The 6,132-nt window shown below is 41.3% G+C and overlaps 1 long non-coding RNA gene across 1 annotated transcript; it reads right to left on the bottom strand.

Annotated features, from left to right (window-relative positions):
• Positions 1–1,275: 1,275 nt before the first annotated feature.
• Positions 1,276–5,598, bottom strand: LOC117514274. The gene is made up of 3 exons (XR_004561848.1): positions 5,426–5,598; positions 5,322–5,324; positions 1,276–1,286 (listed from the first exon to the last, which is right to left on the bottom strand). It is a non-coding gene; the product is annotated as an uncharacterized LOC117514274 (long non-coding RNA).
• Between the last annotated feature and the right edge of the window lie 534 nt (positions 5,599–6,132).

Genomic DNA, 6,132 nt, shown 5'->3' on the forward strand with positions numbered 1-6,132 from the left:
AAAAAATATGGAATCACTCAATTCTGAGGAAAAAATTATGGAATCATGAAAAACAAAAGAACGCTCCAACACATCACTAGTATTTTGTTGAACCACCTCTGGCTTTTATAACAGCTTGCAGTCTCTGAGGCATGGACTTAATGAGTGCCAAACAGTACTCTTCATCAATCTGGCTCCAACTTTCTCTGATTGCTGTTGCCAGATCAGCTTTGCAGGTTGGAGCCTTGTCATGGACCATTTTCTTCAACTTCCACCAAAGATTTTCAATTGGATTAAGATCCGGACTGTTTGCAGGCCATGACATTGACCCTATGTGTCTTTTTGCAAGGAATGTTTTCACAGTTTTTGCTCTATGGCAAGATGCATTATCATCTTGAAAAATGATTTAATCATCCCCAAACATCCTTTCAGTTGATGGGATAAGAAAAGTGTCCAAAATATCAATGTAAACTTGTGCATTTATTGATGATGTAATGACAGCCATCTCCCCAGTGCCTTTACCTGACATGCAGCCCCATATCATCAATGACTGTGGAAATTTACATGTTCTCTTCAGGCAGTCATCTTTATAAATCTCATTGGAACGGCACCAAACAAAAGTTCCAGCATCATCACCTTGCCCAATGCAGATTCGAGATTCATCACTGAATATGACTTTCATCCAGTCATCCACAGTCCATGATTGCTTTTCCTTAGCCCATTGTAACCTTGTTTTTTTCTGTTTAGGTGTTAATGATGGCTTTTGTTTAGCTTTTCTGTATGTAAATCCCATTTCCTTTAGGCAGTTTCTTACAGTTCGGTCACAGATGTTGACTCCAGTTTCCTCCCATTCGTTTCTCATTTGTTTTATTGTGCATTTTCAATTTTTGAGACATATTGCTTTAAGTTTTCTGTCTTGACGCTTTGATGTCTTCCTTGGTCTACCAGTATGTTTGCCTTTAACAACCTTCCCATGTTGTTTGTATTTGGTCCAGAGTCTAGTCTAGACACAGCTGACTGTGAACAACCAACATCTTTTGCAACATTGCGTGATGATTTACCCTCTTTTAAGAGTTTGATAATCCTCTCCTTTGTTTCAATTGACATCTCTCATGTTGGAGCCATGATTCATGTCAGTCCACTTGGTGCAACAGCTCTCCAAGGTGTGATCACTCCTTTTAGATGCAGACTAATGAGCAGATCTGATTTGATGCAGGTGTTAGTTTTGGGGATGAAAATTTACAGGGTGATTCCATAATTTATTCCTCAGAATTGAGTGAGTCCATATTGTTTTCCCTCTGTTTGGTCTAAAAAAAGTAACCGTTACTGACTGCCACAATTATTTTTCCTGATTTCTTATAGTGTTTCTTAAAGCCAGAACGTTGCCATTTGAAATGACTTTAGTTTTGTGTCATGTCTGTGATCTGCTTTTTTTCTACTAAATTAAACAACTGAATGAACATCCTCCGAGGCCAGTGATTCCATAATTATTGCCAGGGGTTGTATGTACACACATGTACAAAACTTTTTTTTTTTTCTTCACACAATAAAAATGTTTCCAATGTTTCCATTCTTTGTAGGTGGGAAAACTTGCAAATTTGACACTGGATCAAATACTGATTTGTCCCACTGTAAGAGCTCTGGCTTTTAGCATCCAATGCAAATGATCAAAGTGCATTATTATGATGCCTCCAGTTCACATATCTGACTGTCTGACAGGGCAACCCAGTGTCACGGATTGTCGTGATTCAGCAGCACGAAATATACATTAATCTATTGGCTTGTCATATTGTCATCACAAAAAGTGCAAAATTTTTGTCCTGGTAGCACAAATTCATTCTAATGAATTCCGTGATGGCTGCACGTAATTAAAAGTGCAGCGGGGGGGGGGGGGGGGGGGGGGGGGTATGGTTAGGGTTAGGGTCAGGGGAAGGAGTAGGGTTAGGTTATGGTTAATGTTAGGGTTGGGGGTAGGAGTAGGGTTAGTCATAGTGAGTTTAAAAAAAGTAACGAAATTATTTAAATTTCCGTGACGGGATGAAAAAAAAACGTGAGACTGGGCTGGACAGGGAATTGAACCAAGGATTCTCTTGTCACAAGCCTACCCCTCTAACTGCCAGACCACCCCCAAAATAAAACCAAGGGCCAGGAGGAAGCTATAACAACAGTTTAGAGAAAGTAAGCTCCCTATCTTTCAATGTGTGTTTTTAAGGAGTGGCTGAAATGGGAGGAAAAATATTGTCCCACCCACAGCTCTTTAAAGAGCTAAAGATCACTCAACAAAAATGAAAACAACTAACTCTCATTTTTTTTAATTGATTATAACAGGTTATTACAATTTAAAAATTGGATGTTACTTTTGTAATGCCGTGAGATTGGTTTGGGTTGGTAAGGTTAGACCTTACTTGTGTGAAGTGCCTTGAGGCAACTTTGCTGTGATTTGGCGCAGTATAAATGAAATAAATTGAAATTGAATTGTTTTCCTCCAAACTATCAAACACACTGTAACAGAGTCGGGTAAACCCTAAGTATCAGATGCCACATCAGACGAAAAGTGATATTTTTATGCTGTTTGGTGCTTCAAGGAGTGCTTATAGATCTGCATTACCAACCTGGTCTCACGGCAAGTCGTGATTCAGCAGCACAAAATATACATTAATCTACTGGTTTGTGATACTGTGACGAAAAGCGCCTCATGTTTGTCACGGCAGCACGAATGCATTCTAATTCATTCCGTGATGGCTGCACGAAATTAAAAGTGAAGTGGGGGGGGAGGGGGGGGTGGTTGTGGCGAGGGTGGGGGGAAAGAGTACGATTAGGTTAAGGTTAGGGTCGGGGGTAGGAGTAGGGTTAGGAATAGTGAGTTAACAAAAACCCTGTGACGAAAATTTGACTCATTTCGTCACAGGAGCATGAAAAAAAATGTGACACTGGGCTGGCATTCCAGGGAACAGCCACTGTACGGCATGCAGAGATGAAGCAGCACCTTGCATCATTTTTCTATAGTTTGCTTTCACAGAAAAGACAAGAGACACACTTTGAGGACAATGGGGTGCACATTTTGGACAGAGTCAAAAGATGGTTTGAGAGTGATGCACAAAAGAATCTATCTGTGTAAACTCACAAAAACCTTCCTTCATCCTGGGGACTGCAAAAACACCACCATTCTACCACTTATAATAAGGCCAATTTGTGCTCTCCAAGAAGATTAAGTACTCTTCAAACATCCGTCACACAGAGCACACCCAACAATCCTCTGGAGACAAGTGGACTTTAATGACACTCAAAAGAAGATGGTGGGATCAACTCTTTTCTGATACAGACTGATGTTTGTTGGTTTCACAGTAGAAACGTCTCAAGCTGTATATTGGGCAGACTGCACAATACTACCCCTTACAAGGATTCAATATGCTGTACAGTAAACTTTTAGACACACAAAACATCATTCAGAACAGAACTATCGGTGCTTGTGGTTTAATTAGTAGAGCAGGTTGTTCAAAATTGCGGAGCAATACCTCACTGTCAGTGTGTCACTGTCAGAATACATCAAAAAATTAAATTACATTATTATGCTTACAGTGAGGAAAATAAGCATTTAACACCCTGCGATTTTTGCAAGTTCTCCCACTTAGAAATCATGGAGGGGTCTGAAATTTTCATCTTAGGTGCATGTCCACTGTGAGAGACATAATCTAAAAAAAAACAAATCCGGAAATCACACTGTATGATTTTTTTTAATAATTTATTTATATGTTACTGCTGCAAATAAGTACGAGGTCTGTCAATAAAGTAATGGTCCTTTTTAGTTTTTTTTAAACTATATGGATTTGATTCATATATTTTTACATCAGACAAGCTTGAACCCTCGTGCGCATGCGTGAGTTTTTCCACGCCTGTCGGTGACATCATTCGCCTGTGAGCACGCCTTGTGGAAGGAGTGGTCCCGCCCCCTCGTCGGATTTTCATTGTCTGGAAATGGCAGAATGATTTGGACTTTTTTTTCCGTCAGAATTTTTTCAGAAGCTGTTAGAGACTGGCACCTGGAAACCATTTGAAAAATTTATCTGGTTTTCGGTGAAAATTTTACGGGCTTCACAGAGAGTAAGGACTGTTACTACAGCTTTAAGGACGGCTTTAAGGACGCTCGGTGCGCCGCGCTCCGAGCTGCGACGACAAGGCAGAAAACGCCAGATCATTTCTAAGCTGATGGCTCTGTGGATACGAGACACGCCGAAACGGAGGTGTTCTTTGTCTCGCTCAAACAGCGAATTGGTCGTTCCGCACGAAGCCTCCGCGCGGCTTTGCATGACAAAATCTCTTGTTAAAAGTGAAATCTGCCAGAAAATGGCTGATGTCCACCTCTTGTGATAACCAGAGAAAGTGCACACGACGGTCTTGTATCCACAGAGCCATCAGCTTAGAAATGATCTGGCGTTTTCTGCCTCGTTGTCACAGCTCGGAGCGCGGTGCGCCGAGCGTCCTTAAAGCTGTAGTAACAGTCCTTATTCTCTGTGAAGCCCGTAAAATTTTCACCGAAAACCAGATAAATTTTTCAGATGGTTTCCAGGTGCCAGTCTCTAACAGCTTCTGAAAAAATTCTGATGGAAAAAAAGTCCAAATCATTCCGCCATTTCCAGACAATGAAATCCGATGAGGGGGCGGGACCACTCCTTCCACAAGGCGTGCTCACAGGCGAATGATGTCACCGACAGGCGTGGAAAAACTCATGCATGCGCACGAGGGTTCAAGCTTGTCTGACGTAAAAACATATGAATGAAATCCATATAGTTTTTGAAAAAATAAAAGGACCGTTACTTTATTGACAGACCTCGTATTTGATCCCCTACCAGCCAGCAAGAATTCTGGTTCACACAGACCTGTTAATTTTTCTTTAAGAAGCCCTCTTATTCTGCACTGTTTACCTGTATTAATTGCACCTGTTTGAACTTGTTACCTGTATAAAAGACACCTGTTTACACACTCAATCAATCATACTCCAACCTGTCCACGATAGCCAAGACCAAAGAGCTGTCTAAAGACACCAGGGACAAAACTTTAGACCTGCACCATGCTGGGATGGACTACAGGACAACAGGCAAGCAGCTTGGTAGAAGACAACAACTGTTATGATTATTTATTAGAAAGTGGAAGAAACACAAGATGACTGTCAATCTCCCTTGGTCTGGGATTCCATGCAAGATCTTACTTTGTGGGGTAAGATGATTGTGTCTCTCACAGTTGAAGTGTACCTATGAAGAAAATGACAGACCTCCCTCATCTTTCTAAGCAGGAGAATTTGCACAATCAGGGACTGACTAACTACTTTTTTACCCCACTGTAACTCACTATTTATGCAAAATAAATACCACGGATCACTCAGCCTGGTTCAGTATGCTTAATCACAATAATGGTTCCCCATTATTGTGATTATGCATATTGTATAGACTCCTGACTTGACAGTTGCCCAAAAGATGCTCATTGATGCCCTCCACAAGGAGGGGAAGCCACAGAAGGTCATTACTGAAAGGGCTGACTGTTCACAGAGTGCTATATTAAAGCATATTCATGGAAGGTTGACTGAAAGGGAAAAATGTGGTAGGAAAATATGCACAAGCAACAGGGGTGTGCAGTGGGAGTGACAGATGAATTCAAGGTGGAGGTGGAATTGCATCAAGGATCATCTGAGTCCTTTTTTGTTTCTAGTGGTGTTGGACAGGGTGACAGTGAAATTGTGAGGTTCCAAGGCATAAAGGTGATGAATGTAATTGGTGGGTCAGTTTTCCAAAGTAATGGAAAGTGTGATAGTGAGCTGAAGAAGAGAGTGCAGGCAGGGTGGAGTGGGTGGAGAAAGGTGACAGGAGTGACTTGTGACAAAATGGTATCTGCATGAGTGAAAGGGAAAATTTATAGTAATAATAGTATTGAGACCAGCTGTGATGTACAGCTTTGAGGTGGCAGTGGCAGAGCTGCAGTTGACGGAGTTGATAATGCTGCAATTTTCTTTGGGAGTGATGAGGATAGACAGCTCAGGTAGGATGGTTTGGAGACAACATCAGAGACGTGAGATTCAGAAGGTTTGGACATGTGCAGAAAAGTAACACAGGGTGTGTAGGGAGAAGGATGCTTTCAAAAAAGAAAGTGGTGTGTTTGCCT

Source organism: Thalassophryne amazonica, chromosome 1 (assembly GCF_902500255.1).
Source record: "Thalassophryne amazonica chromosome 1, fThaAma1.1, whole genome shotgun sequence".
Lineage (NCBI taxonomy): Eukaryota > Metazoa > Chordata > Actinopteri > Batrachoidiformes > Batrachoididae > Thalassophryne > Thalassophryne amazonica.